Source organism: Loxodonta africana, chromosome 12 (assembly GCF_030014295.1).
Source record: "Loxodonta africana isolate mLoxAfr1 chromosome 12, mLoxAfr1.hap2, whole genome shotgun sequence".
Classification (NCBI taxonomy): domain Eukaryota; kingdom Metazoa; phylum Chordata; class Mammalia; order Proboscidea; family Elephantidae; genus Loxodonta; species Loxodonta africana.
In genome coordinates, this window is record NC_087353.1 from 63,728,054 (window position 1) to 63,742,177 (window position 14,124).

Consider the following 14,124-nt stretch of genomic DNA (forward strand, 5'->3'; position numbering starts at 1 on the left):
TTCAGTCAGGGGAAACCTTGTGTCGTTATCATACAACTGATTCTACCTTGAACATTCGTTTATTCGTGCATTCTTTCAGCAAATATTTGTTGCATACCTACTATGTGCCAGGCACTGTTCTAGGCACTGGGGATACAGCAGTGAAGTAAACAAAGCCCCCTCCCTCCCTTTCCTCATGGAACTTACTTTGCAGTGTAGAAAGACATTGTTGGATAGTTTCGAGCCAGCTATAACTCATGGCGACTCTACTTATAACAGAATGAAATATTGCTTGGTCCTGTGCCATCCTCGCAATAGTAGGTAGGTTTGAGCCCATTGTTGCAGCCACTGTGTTAATCCATTTCAGTGAGGGCCTCCCTTTTATTTTTTGCTGTGATGGCTAAGGTTGTATTAACTTGGCTGGGTCATGATTCTCAGTAGTTTGGTAGTTATGATGAAGTTTGGCAGTTGTGTAATGATGTAATCACCTCCATGATGAGATCTGCTATGAGTAGCCAATCAGTTTAAAGGGCGTTTTCTTGGGGTGTGGCCTGCATCTAACACATGTGGACTTTCTGGCAATGCTCACTGGCTTTTGCTCACTCTGGATCCTGCATTCAGCTTGTGAACATCTGACCTCCAGTTCTTGGGACTTGAGCCAGCATCATGCCATCTTACTTGTTGATCTCGGATTTATCAGCCTTCCCAACCTGTGAGCCAGAGCCTCCTGTCTGACCTGTGGATTTTGGGTTCTTCAGCCCTTACAGCTATGTAAGTTAGGAAAAGCCTCCATGTGACCTGGCGCCTGACCCATGGACTTGGGACTTGCCAGCCTCTACAACTGTGTGAGCCATTTCCTTGAGAAAATTTTCTCTCTCTCTATATATATATACATACACACACACACATACATACACACACGTATATACATATACATATGTGTACATACATACACATACACTTCACTGGTTTTGCTTCTTTAGAGAACCCAGCCAAAGACATTTGTTGACCCTCTACTTTACCAAGCATGATGTCCTTCTCCACTGACTGGTCCCTCCTGATAACTTGTCCAAAGAAAGTGAGACACAGTCTCACCATCCTCACTTCTAAGGAGCATTCTAGCTGTACTTCCTCCAAAACAGATACGCTCGTTATTCTGGTAGTCCATGGTATATTCAATATTCTTTGCCAACACCACAATTCAAAGCATCAATTCTTCTTCAGTCTTCCTTATTCATTGTCCAGCTTTCACATGCATATGAGGCTATTGAAAATACCATGGCTTGGGTCAGGCACTCCTTAGTTTTCAAAGTGACATCTTTGCTTTTTAACACTTTAAAGGGGTCTTTTGCAGCAGGCTTGCCCAATGCAATAAGTTGTTTGATTTCTTGACTGCTGCTTCCATGGGCATTGTTTAAGAGATATACATTTAAAAAAAACAAGCAAGCATGTGTTACGTTGGGTTAGGAGAAAAGTAAAGCAGAGTATGGGACATAGAGAGGGAGGTGGGTATTTCACACAGGGTGGTCAGAGGAGGGCTTTCTGATAAATGGCAATTGAGTACAGGCTGAAAGACACAAAGAGCAGAGAAATGCAGATATCTGGAGGAAGTGCTTTGGGGTTGGGGGAGAGCATGTGCAAAGGCCTGTCTTAGTTATCTAGTGCTGCTATAACAGAAATACCACAAGAGGATGGCTTTAACAAACAGAGATTTATTTTCATTCTAGGAGGCTAGAAGTCCAAATTCAGGGTACCAGCAGCTCCAGGGGAACACTTTCTTGGTTGGCTCTAGGAGAAGGTCCTTGTCGTCAATCTTCCCCGGTCTAGGAGCTTCTCAGCCCAGGGACCCTGGGTGCAAAAGACATGCTCTGATCCTGGCACTTCTTTCTTAGTGGCATGAGGTCCTATCTCTCTGCTCACTTCTCTCACCTTTTATCTTTTGTAAGATAAAAGATGATGCAGGCCACACCCTAGGGAAACTCCCCTTACATTGGATCAGGGCTGTGACCTGAGTAAGGGTGTTGCATCCCACCCTAATCCTCTTTAACATAACCTAATCTTACCTCATTAACCACAGAGATTAGGATTTGCAACATACAGAAAAATTACATCAGATCACAATATGGAGGACAACCACACAATACTGGGAATCATGGTCTAGCCAAAGTTGACACATATTTTTCGGGACACAATTCAATCCATGACCAGCCCTGAGGCAGGAGTGTGCCTGGAGCACAGCAGGGCTGGAACAGAGAGCGAGGGGATGTGTAGGAGAGAAGGTAAGCACTGAGAGGAAGTGGAAGGGGGGTGTCAATTGCAATCACTCAGGAGAGATGAAGGAGCCTTGTCCAGAGTACGAACACTAGGTATAGTGAGAAGTAGTTGGATCCTCTTTATACTTTGAAGGTATTTTGATAAATTGGTTATGGAGAGAAAGAAAGAGAAGAGGCAAGAATGGTACATTCCTTAATTGTTGTGCCACTCTTCGGTATCCATGTGCAAATAATTAAAGAGCAGCCTGATGGCCCCAATCCGGTTACCTGAGAGGTATGCCCCATCTCCTCCTGGGAAGAATAAGAAAGCACTGGTTCAAATCCACACATAGCAGCTGTGTTCCCCTGGGCAAACCACTTTTCCTGGCTGAATGGGTTCTTCATCTGTAAAATTGGAGCAATAGTATTGATAGCGCCTTCATCAGAATGTCTTGGTATGGATGAAATGGCACATGCACGTAGCTTGGGGACTTGCACATGGCAGGCACCAGCTAGATGCTTGTTCTTTATATTCCTCTTTGGAGCTTTTTCATCTGTAAAATTGGAGCAATAGCATTGGCTGTACGTCTATCAGAACGTCTTGGCGTGGATGAGACGATACGGTGCATGCCTGTAGCTTGGGGATTTGCATATGGTGGGCACTAACTAGATGTTCGCCCTTTCTGTTCCTCTTTGGATTTCTACAGACCTGGGCTTTGATCATGGGAATAGGATCCTTCCCTTGAGGCTATTGCAACCCTGATGAAATTGTTTATCTAGCATAGTGGCTAAGACTAGAGAATCAGAAATTGATTAAAAGGAAGCCATGAGATTTGAAAGCAGTGATGCAAACAAACACATGTACAACAATGTTCACTGCAGCATCATTCACAAAAGCCAAAAGGTGGAAACAACCTAAATGTCCATCAACTGATGAATGAATAAAGAAAATGTGGTATATCTATACAATGGAATATTACTTGCTCAGGCATAAACAGAAATGAAGTCCTGATAAGATGCTATTACGACACTGGTGAACCTTGACAACGTTATGCAGAGTGAAGTAAGTCAATCACAAAATATTATATGATCTCACTTACGTGAAATATCTAGAATAGACCAATGTATAGAGACCAAAGTATACTGGTGGTTACAGGGTTGGGAAGAGGGCAGAAAGGGACAGCCATTGTTAAGGAAGCATTGAGTTTCTGTTTATAGTGATGGAAAATTTGCCAATGGATATTGGTGATGCTTGTACAACATGATGGATGTAGTTAGTGTCACTGAATTGTACACGTGAAAAATGTTGAATTGGCAATGTTGCATTACATATATTTTTACAACAATAAAAAAAAGATGCTGAAAAAAAAAGCGAAGCAATGGTTATAATTTTCCACCATTTGGTCAAGGCACTCAGCCCCTCTGTGCCTTGGTTTATTCACCTCTGTAATGGACAGAAGAAAAGGTTCCTTGTGAGGTGACTGAGAGGGTTAGATGAGTTGTCAGAGGCACTGAACAGAGCACAGACCCTCCATTATGTCTGTTTCTCCTCTCCTCCTTCCAAGTGGCTGTTCTGGGTTGTCAAATACCTGCACTGTTATTTGCCATCACACTTCATGTCTGCTCCGGGTTATAGAAAATTATGCTCCTGTCCTCTTGCATATGGAGCTGCAGCTAGTTCTGGGGTTGGGGACTTCACATCTTTGCAAATTGCCTAGCTCTGACATTTACTGTCCTCTGCTTATCCTGGGCTGGCACCTGTGCAAAAAGACAGCTGCCGACATCACCTGCCCTACACTTTGTTCTGAGAAAAGGCTGTGCACGCTGCAGCCTGCTTGTGGGGTATAAGTAAGAGCAAGAACTGAACTTACGATTATTATTATTAAATCAGAAAAGTGGGAGTAGTGAATTTCATCATTATTTCTCATCTGGAATGTTGTAATTGGTCTCCCAAGTCCATGCCTTTTCTTTTCCATCTTTTCTCCATACACCTGCCAGAGGCCAGAGTGGCCTTCAATGTGATTCAATACATCATGGTGATCACATCATATCCCTACTCAAAACCTCAGTGGCTTCCACTGGTCTGAGATAAAGATGAAATCTTTACTAGGGTTCACAGGGCTGTCTTGAAACACTCTCCCTCTCCCTGGACCAGCCACACTGGTCTACCCTTTGTAACTTGTTTAGCATCCTTTCTTCCACCACAGGGCGTTTTCACATGCTATTTTCTCTTCCCATGGGTCACAGAGGGTCATAGAGAGTGGTATAATCAATAAGGCACAGGTAGGACATTTGGAGTTCCAATGCCCTGAAAATATCATACTACTCCGTATGCAATTGAAATTAAACAGTAGGCTGTACCATCCACCACCCATCTGTCAGCTTGTCGTGCTGTAGTGGCTTGCATGTTGCTATGACAGTGGAAGCTGTGCCACTGGTGTTTCAAATACCAGCAGAGTCACCTGTGGTAGGCAAGTTTCAGCAGAACTTCCAGATTAAAACAGACTAGGAAGAAAGGCCTGGCAATCTACTTCTAAAAATTAGGCAGTGAAAACCATATGGATCACAACAGAATATTGCCCAATATGGTGCTGAAAGATGAGCTCTAGGTTGGAAGGCACTCAAAACACACAGTGGCTGCAACAACGGACTTGAGCCTGCCAGTGATCATGAGGATGGCGCAGGACCAGGCAACATTTTGTTCTGTTGTATATGGGATTGCTGTAAGTCGGAGCTGACTCAATGGCAGCTAACAACAACGACAGGCTGTAACATGTAATTTTATTTTTCAGAATTGTACGTATTTACATTATACTGAAAATAAATGAGTTCTCGTTTCTTCTTTCTCGCTAAAATTTTCTTACTCATTCTCTTATGTTCTCCATCTTTCTGGGTCTTTATTTTTCTGATTCCCTAAATCTGTGCTTCACTTGCCGATTGGGAATTCTAGCAACGGGGTCAAGGGTGAGCTTTTTAGAAAGAAAAAGGAAGAAGAAATTGAAAGAGGAAGTATTATTCAAAGAAGACGTGGGATCCCCAGAACAGCAATGAAACTACCACCATCACCATCATCATCACAACCATCATCATCACCATCACCACCACCACTACCACCACCACCATCAACAGCTCCACCTCCACCATCATCATCATCACTATCATTATCATCACCACTATCACCATAACCACAGCCACCATCGTCACCACCACCGCCACCATCACCACCACCTCCACCATCGTCACCACCACCTCCACCATCGTCACCACCACCTCCACCATCATCATCACCATCACCACCACCATCAACAGCTCCACCTCCACCATCATCATCATCACTATCATTATCATCACCACTATCACCATAACCACAGCCACCATCGTCACCACCACCGCCACCATCACCACCACCTCCACCATCGTCACCACCACCTCCACCATCATCATCACCATCACCACCACTACCACCACCATCATCAACAGCTCCACCTCCACCATCATCATCATCACTATCATTATCATCACCACTATCACCATAACCACAGCCACCATCGTCACCACCACCTCCACCATCACCACCACTTCCACCATCATCGTCACTATCGTTATCATCACTACCACCATCATTTTAAAAAATCATAATGACAATAATGATAAAATTAGCCATGCACTGGCTTTCTGCAATGAAGTATGCAACATGGGAAGAGTTGTAGTTGTTGTTTTTTAATCTATTATTTCATTAAATCCTTCCTATGACTCTGAGGATTAAGTACTGTTATCCTCATTTTGGAAACCCTGGTGGCATAGCGGTTAAGTGCTACTGCTGCTAACCAAAAGGTTGGCAGTTTGAATCCGCCAGGCACTCCTTGGAAACTCTATGGGACAGTTCTACTCTGTCCTATAGAGTCGCTATGAGTCGGAATTGACTCAACAATAGGCAGTGGGCTTGCGTTTTGGTATCCTCATTTTATAAATAAGAAATGCTAAGAAGGCTAGGATACTTTGCATTGCTCCCCAAGGTCACCTGGCAGCTAGTGATAGAATTCACACCAGGTTGCTTTGGCCTGAAGCCTGGGCTTCCAACCCAAAGCATGGCTCACCGTGAGTATTTGGGTCCCTAAGCCTTGGAAGCCCTTCCAATATTACACAATGTTGGAAGACCCTAAGTGCAGACCAGTTAAAGGAGGCCTGATAATGCCCAGGCCGTGGTTGTTCTCCTTCCAGTACCTTCCACTTCGACCCAGAACCTTGGTTCGCAAGACTAGGAGAATCTTGGCCACCAGGTCTGAGTTGATGGCCTTGCGTGTTGCGAAAACAACAAATGGAGGTACTCAGGACAAGGCTGTGATGCACCAGGGCACTAAGGGGGCTTTAGCATCTAACCCAGGCTGGTGGAGCAAGGGTGCAACCTAAGTCAAACTGTAGTGTGACTTCTCTGCAAATGGAGCTTCAGGACACCCCCTAGTGCTCTGCCTCACTCCCTTCCAAAAAGGCGGCCACCCCTAAACCCTACAATGCGGAAACTCCAGAGGCTCAGGAGGAAGGGCGGCGGTGGGGGGGATTCCGAGCAGTTTCGGGTGGTTGTGGTATCATATCATATTATATTGTGGCATCATAATGGGGCAGTGGTAGTTCAGTGATAGCATTCTTGCCTTCCATATGGAAGACCTGGGTTTGATTCCTGGCCAACTCACCTCATGTGCAGCCGCCACTCATCTGTTGGTGGAGGCTTGCGTGTTGCCAGGATGATGGACAGGTTTTAGCAGAGCTTCTAGACTAAGATGGCCTGGAGATCTACTTCTGAAAATCAGCCAGTGAAAATACTATAGATCACGACAGCTCGATCACAACTGACCATGGGGATGGTGCAGGACAAGGCCATGTTTGTTCTGTTGTGCATGGGGTGGCCATGAGTTGATTGCCAACTCGATGGCAGCTAACAACAGCCATTCCTGTTTGGAGGATGTATGAGGGATGGAACGGAGGTTAGTTCACTGGCTGACCACTCCACAGTCATCAATCTTATCTCCATACAGCTGCCAGAGGCCACAGTGATCCTTCATGATGCCTGATCACATCTTGATGGTCATGTCATGTCCCTGTTCAAAACTTTTCAATGGCCTCCACTAGTCCCACCCTTCTCCCTTGCTTCTTTTTGCTATGTTGTTGTTGGGTGCCATCAATTTGATTCCAACTCATAGTGAACCCATGTGACAGAGAACTGCCCCATAGGGTTTTCTTGGCTGTAATCTTTACAGAAGCAGATTGCCAGGTCTTTCTCCTGTGGAGACTCTGTAGAGCCCGGAAAGCTAGAAACTCCTTCCTAAGCCTTTTTTACATTGAGGATTGTTTTCCTGATAAAGGAGGACAAGGCACAGCTGGAACTACTCCTTCCCCTCCTCCCTTTTTTTTTTTTTTCTGCCTTCAACATGCACGAGATGCCTAGAGCCCAGGCAGCCACTTGAGAATGAGAGATAACAATCATGAAGGAAAGACTAAGAGAGTCACAAAGGCACCAGTGAGATAATCACAGCACAGAATGAACACCGGCAGCTGTTTACTCTGGACTTATTATAATGTAAGAAAAGTAGATGCTTATCAGCGTAAGCTACCATGCGTCATTTGCAGCTGAAAACATGCCTAAATGGTACAAATGATCTGACACAAAATATATGCTCTGTGGCTTTTGTGCACAAGGCTTGGAAAATACCAGCAGCACTGTTCGGTGCAGGTGGAGTTCCACAGGGAGGATTAGCCAGTACCCAGATCCCTGTCCTCTTGGCAGCCCTGGAAGTACACCTGGGCTGGGAGCATCTGGAGGCTGAGAAATACGCCTTCCACCCTGTCACTCTCTGTTTTTATAGGTCGTGGGAGAGAGACCTGGGCTGAATATTTTCCCAAGTTTATTTGATTATCAGGAAGAGACTAGAGACAGAAAGAGAGTGTAATAGCAAGAGTTTAGAGAAAAGAACATAAAACATATACAAGTGAGGGAGCCTCTGGGTGGTGAAAATGGTTAAAGTGCATGGCTGCTAACAGAAAGGTTGGAGTTTCAAGTCCACCAAGTGGTGCCTCGGAAGAAAGGCCTGGCAATAGATTTCTGAAAAATCATCCGTTGAAAACCCTGTGGAGTGCAGTTCTACTCTGCCACACATGGGGTTGCCATGAGTCCGAGTTGACTCCATGGCAAGTGGTATCCAAGTAAGAATGGGTGGGATACACCAGGGGAGGGGATAGAAAGGTTAAAGGTGAAGACATCTTTGGTCAACTGGGAGTTCTCCACAAGAGAAGACAGGAAGGAAGACAGGGCCCATCCACTCACTCGTGTGTCATTAACGAGTTAATCTATATATATTTTAAATTCTGAGTCCACTTTCCACATCCCCAAAAAAGCCCATATCTCCTCCAGCTGAGTCACCCCCACACTCAGAGCACAATTGCGTGTCATGTTCTTTGCTTAATATCAGCAGTAGTAACACTCAAGCACCAAAAAAGCCCAGCTAATTATATGTCTGTTTTCACGGCTGTTATTATTTGCATGTAACAAAGGCACCTGCCACGTTAATTATGCCCTTTTAATAAACATCTTCTCCAGTCAAGCAATCAAAAATGAGTTTTTTTGGGGGGGGGGAGGGGCTACGTGTTGGAAGGGGAGATCTTTACATCAAATCTTTAAGTTTTCTTTGAGTCCGATGATATATTCATTCATCCAAGGCCACCATAATCTTCACCCAGATCAGCGGGGAAGATGATTTGTTGGATGTAAAATAAAATAAAAAGAATCCTTAAAAGTAAAACAAAGCGAGGAGAATCTAGGAGGTCAACCAAACCTCCCTGCCTGTGTTAAAATCACAGCATCACATCGAGGATGAGGTTTCCTGAAGGAAAATAGAAAATAGAAATGTGCACATCAAAGCTAGGTCATAGAGGCATTGTGGAAGATCCCTACAACTTTCCCCCCCTATTTTTATATTGAGGCATAACATAAAGAGCACAAAGCTCAAGTGTATAGCTTGATTAATTTTTAGATATGTGTATGATGTCTTGGAAACCCTGGTGGCGTAGTGGTTAAGTGGTATGGCTGCTAACCAAAGGGTCGGGAGTTTGAATCTGCCAGGTACTCCTTGGAAACTCTATGGGGCAGTTCTACTCTGTCCTATAGGGTCGCTATGAGTCGGAATCGACTCAACGGCACTGGGTTTGGTTTTGGTTTTATGATGTGTTGCCTAGGGAGCCCTGGTGGTGCAGTGGTTAAGCACTAGGCTGCTAACCAAAAGGTTGGCAGTTCAAACCCACTCAGTGGCACTGTGGGAGAAAAGACCTGGGTATCTGCTTTCATAAAGATTACAGCCAAGAAAACCCTATGGGGGCAGTTTTCTATTCTGTCACATGGGGTCACTATGAGTCAGAATCAACTTAATAGCACCTAACAACATGTGTAGCCAAAATCAAGACATAGAAAATACCCAGTTCCCAGCAGGCCGCCTTCTGTTCCTTCCCAGTTAATACCCTGGCAGAGGTAACCAGCACGCTGACTTCTATCACTGTGGCTTCGTTTTGCCTGAAACTTCTTATAAATGGAAATGAACACCATTTACTCTTGTATCTGGCGTCTATCGCTCAACAATGCCCTTGAGACGAACCTGCATTGTTGCAGAGATCAGTAGTTTGTTCTTTTTTTTTTTATTGCTACCTAGTATTCCATTGTACGAATATATCACAATTTATTTATTCATTCTCATTAATGGACATTTGAGTTGTTTCCAGTTTTGGTTCTATTATGAAAAAAGCTGGTGTGAACGTTATTGTACCAGTCTTTCTGTGAACACGGACACTCCTTTTTCTCAGGTAAGTACTGAGGAATGGAATCACTAGGTCATGTGTTTAGTGGTAGCAGATATTCACTAGCAGGGTGTGAGAGTTCCAGTTCCTCCATGCCCTTGACAACACTTGATATTGTCAGTCTTGTACCCATTCTAGCCATTCTGGTGGGTAAGTGGCAGTATCTCATTGTGGCCTTCCAGGTACTTCTTGAGTAGTAACTCAGTATCACATTTGACCTTTGCCCTATAACCTGTATACTGTCAGAACATGTTTTGTGGTCATATCTTAGAAGCTGTTTAGCTCACAAAGATTCCTGTAGTGTGTTTATATACAAGTCCAAGAAGCTGGGTTTACCCCTGGGTGGATGGAAAAATTTGTGGGTGATCCGAATTTAAACATCTTTATACTTGTATGAAATTTCTCAAATATTCTTCAGTTAGTGTGTGTCATGGATTGAATTGTGTCCCCCCCAAAATATCTGTCAACATGGCTAGGTCATGGTTCCCAGCATTGTATGATTGTCTACTATTTTGTCATCTGATGTGATTTCCCTATGTGTTATAAATCCTATCACTATCGATGGCACTGGGTCTGGGTATGATATAATGAGGGATTAGTGGTAATTATATTGATGAGATCTATAAGATTAAATACCATCTTAAGCCAATCTCTTTGGAGATATAAAAGAGAGAAGCGAGCAGAGAGATATGGGAACCTCATACCACCAAGAAAGCAGTGCTGGGAGCACAGTGTGCCCTTTGGACCTGAGGCTCCCACACAGAGAAGCTCCTATACCAAGGGAAGATTGATGACATGGACCTTCCTCCAGGGCCGACAGAGAAAGCCTTCCCCTAGAGCTGACACCCTGAATTTAGACTTCTAGCCTACTAGACTGTGAGAAAATAAATTCCTCTTTGTTAAAGCCACCCACTTGTGATATTTCTGTTATAGCAGCACTAGATGACCAAGACAGCATGTGTCACTTTTCTAAGAGAAAAAAAAAAAAAAAGGAAGATGAAAACATTAGAAAACATGTCTGTTTTGGCATTTATTTCAGGAGCCCCGGAGGAATGATTGTGGGTTGAGGTGAGATGGATTGTAAGTGTGCTTCTTGATCGATTTCCTTTTTCAAAAAGATCACTCAACAGAGTGCACTGGGATCACCCATATGAGATGAGTGTGATTACGAGCAGCCCTACTGCTGGGGACACTTCTAGAAGAAGACAGGAGGCTGGGACGGATTGTTTGAGACATGCACACACAAATACAGATACAGGCATATGTGTTTGTATACGCACACACACATTTTTTGAGTGCCCGGTACCAGATGCTGGGATAAGAACTGTCTCAGCAATCTTGGCAGCATTTATGAGCTTGGTGGTAGCAGATCAACAACATCAATAATAATTGTAATAATAATTATTATTTTTAATCTTTTTATTAAGGAAAATTTCAAACATATACAAAGTAAACAGGATAGTATAACAATTCCATGTTCCACATCAACAACTATCATCATTCTGCCATTTTTGTTTCATTATTTATTGATGTTCAGAGAGGTTAAATGACTTACCCAAGGCCACACAGCTCATAAATGGCAGAGCTAGGGGCCTGGACTCAGATCCACCTGGCTCATATCTCCGAACACTCTACCGTTCTGTGATGAGTCTGGGGCCATTCACATGCTTTACCTGCAGGAGCTCTAACACTCATGATACTGTCGGGTGGGCTTTATGGGGACCCATTTCATAGATAAAGAAAAAGGTGCTTGGTTAGTGGCAGGACCAAGATCAAAACCAGTTTGTATGACTCCTAGCATCATGATTGCTATTATTAATTCTTATCATTTCAAATACATGCCAAGCCATGCTAGGAAGAAAGCTGGCTTTGCACTACCCTGGAGAGGTAGGTCCATCTACCAGCAAGTTCTGCCTTCCACGGAGCTCAAATTGGCCTCTTTGCAGCTTCACCCAATTGCTTCTAGTCCACAGCCCAGCATTTAGCACTTAATTACATCTTGTCTTCTATTATGTACTAATTGTCTCTGGTGGCTCCTCCCTTCTCCCCGGCTGTCTTGCCAACTCCTTGGGGGCAGAGACCAAATCTTGTAGGCTAAGCACCTTGCAGAGTGGCAGAGTAAGAGCTTATTAAATAAATACTTGTTGACTGAAAGTTTCCCACCAGGATTTCCCCCCCAGGGTATCATCCCAGGTGTGTGGAAGACAGCATGGGAAGGTCACAGGGGATTTGTCATTTAGATGTGCACACAGTTTGCATCGGATTTGCACACTCGCAAACAGACCATACAGCCAACACTCAGCAATTTTACATTTAAACTGATATGCCTCCCCTGAATGCTGTCATTTCTTCATCTCTCTCATCTTTCCTTCTTCAATACTGTGCGCATTTTTAATCAGGAACTGGGGATTTGATACCCTCAGCGTAAAGTGGGTGGTGACTAGGTTGCAGCAAGAGAGGGTCAGGACAAGGCTGCCTGGTTGAGATTTTGTTTGCCCTTTCAAGGGTGACTGTCAGCTGCATTCACCAGTGTCTTCACAATTATTCTGACGTAACTTTGTTTATGCCTCCTGCAGAGCTCTTACCCCCCCGAATCCTAGCTAGAAATTAGTCAACAATCTTGCAGTTGCAAGTGATAGAAATCCTACTCAAAGCAGTGTAAGCCAAAAAAAAAAAAAAAAAAGATAAAATAAAGGAATTTGAATTCCCTGGCTTCTGTAACTGAACAGTCTGGGGATAACTGTCTTCAGGTATGGCTGGATCCAGAGACTGAAACGATGCCATTGAGAGTTAATCAGTCTGTCTCTTCCCATTTCCCCACTCTGCTTACTGGCCCAGGGAAATGGAGCTTCACTTGCCCAGTAGATCCAGTCAAAATCTCAAGACTGTGTCTCACTGTTCTGACATGGGTCACCTGCCATCCCTAAGCCAATCATTGTGATTGGGAGAAAAATATGCTGATTAGCCAGTTGTTGAGTGAGCCCCACTCAAATCATAAGATCCGAGAGTAGGGGAAGGGAATTCCCCAGAAAGTAGGGGGGCTATCACTAGAGGAAGGGCAGACAGAAACCACAGACAGACATCCACCATCAGCATCATCATGAATAAGCTGATCTCTCCTCCTAGCCTGGCAAGGATCTGTGTGACCCCCTCATGGAACCAAATGTGTAAAGTGGAAGGAAAAAGAAGTCTGCAGGGCATGGAGCACCCATCATTTACCAATGATTTACTGAGTGCCAAGTGCTGGGACTCCAGCGATGAGCAAATGCGGACATGGTCCCTGCCCTCAGGGGGCTTGCGGTCTGTTGGCAGGGCGGGATAGGCAAACCAATTTTCACACAGAGAGATGTGTGTTGTACCCCACGTGTGAACAGAGTCCTGCTCTCAGCCTGGAACACTCGAGACAACGGAAGAGTGATCACACTATTACCTCGCATCTGGAACATAGCCCTCTTCACAAAGCCCTTCCATACTCCTTCAGAGCAGCCTCGGGGGGCGGGGGGGTAGGTGAGGTGCTGCCCCCGTCTTATTGGTGAGGAAATGGAGGCCCCAAAAGGGGGGGAGGGGAAGAAAACGCAAACATTGCAGGTGAGCCCATTTTGACCCGTAGCACCCCCATGCGTTACAAAGTAAAACTGTGCTCCATACGGTTTTCTTGGCTGTCATCTTTACGGAAGCCGATCACTGGGTCTTTCTTCTCTGGCACCTCGGGTGGGTTTGAGCCACTAACTTCTAGGTTAGTCAAAAACCAAAAACCAAACCCAGTGCCATCAAGTCGATTCCAACTCATAGCTACCCTATAGGACAGAGTAGAACTGCCCCATAGAGTTTCCAAGGAGCACCTGGCGGATTCGAACTGCCGACCCTTTGGTTAGCAGCCGTAGCACTTAACCACTATGCCGCCGGGGTTTCCTCTAGGTTAGTAGTTGAGTGCAAACTCTGCGCCACTCAGGGACCTTAGCACACCTACAGGGTGCCAGGAACCATAGTACCGGCTTTCGCAGTGTGTTGTTGTTGTGTGCCCTCGGGTCAATTCCGACTCATAGCGACCCTA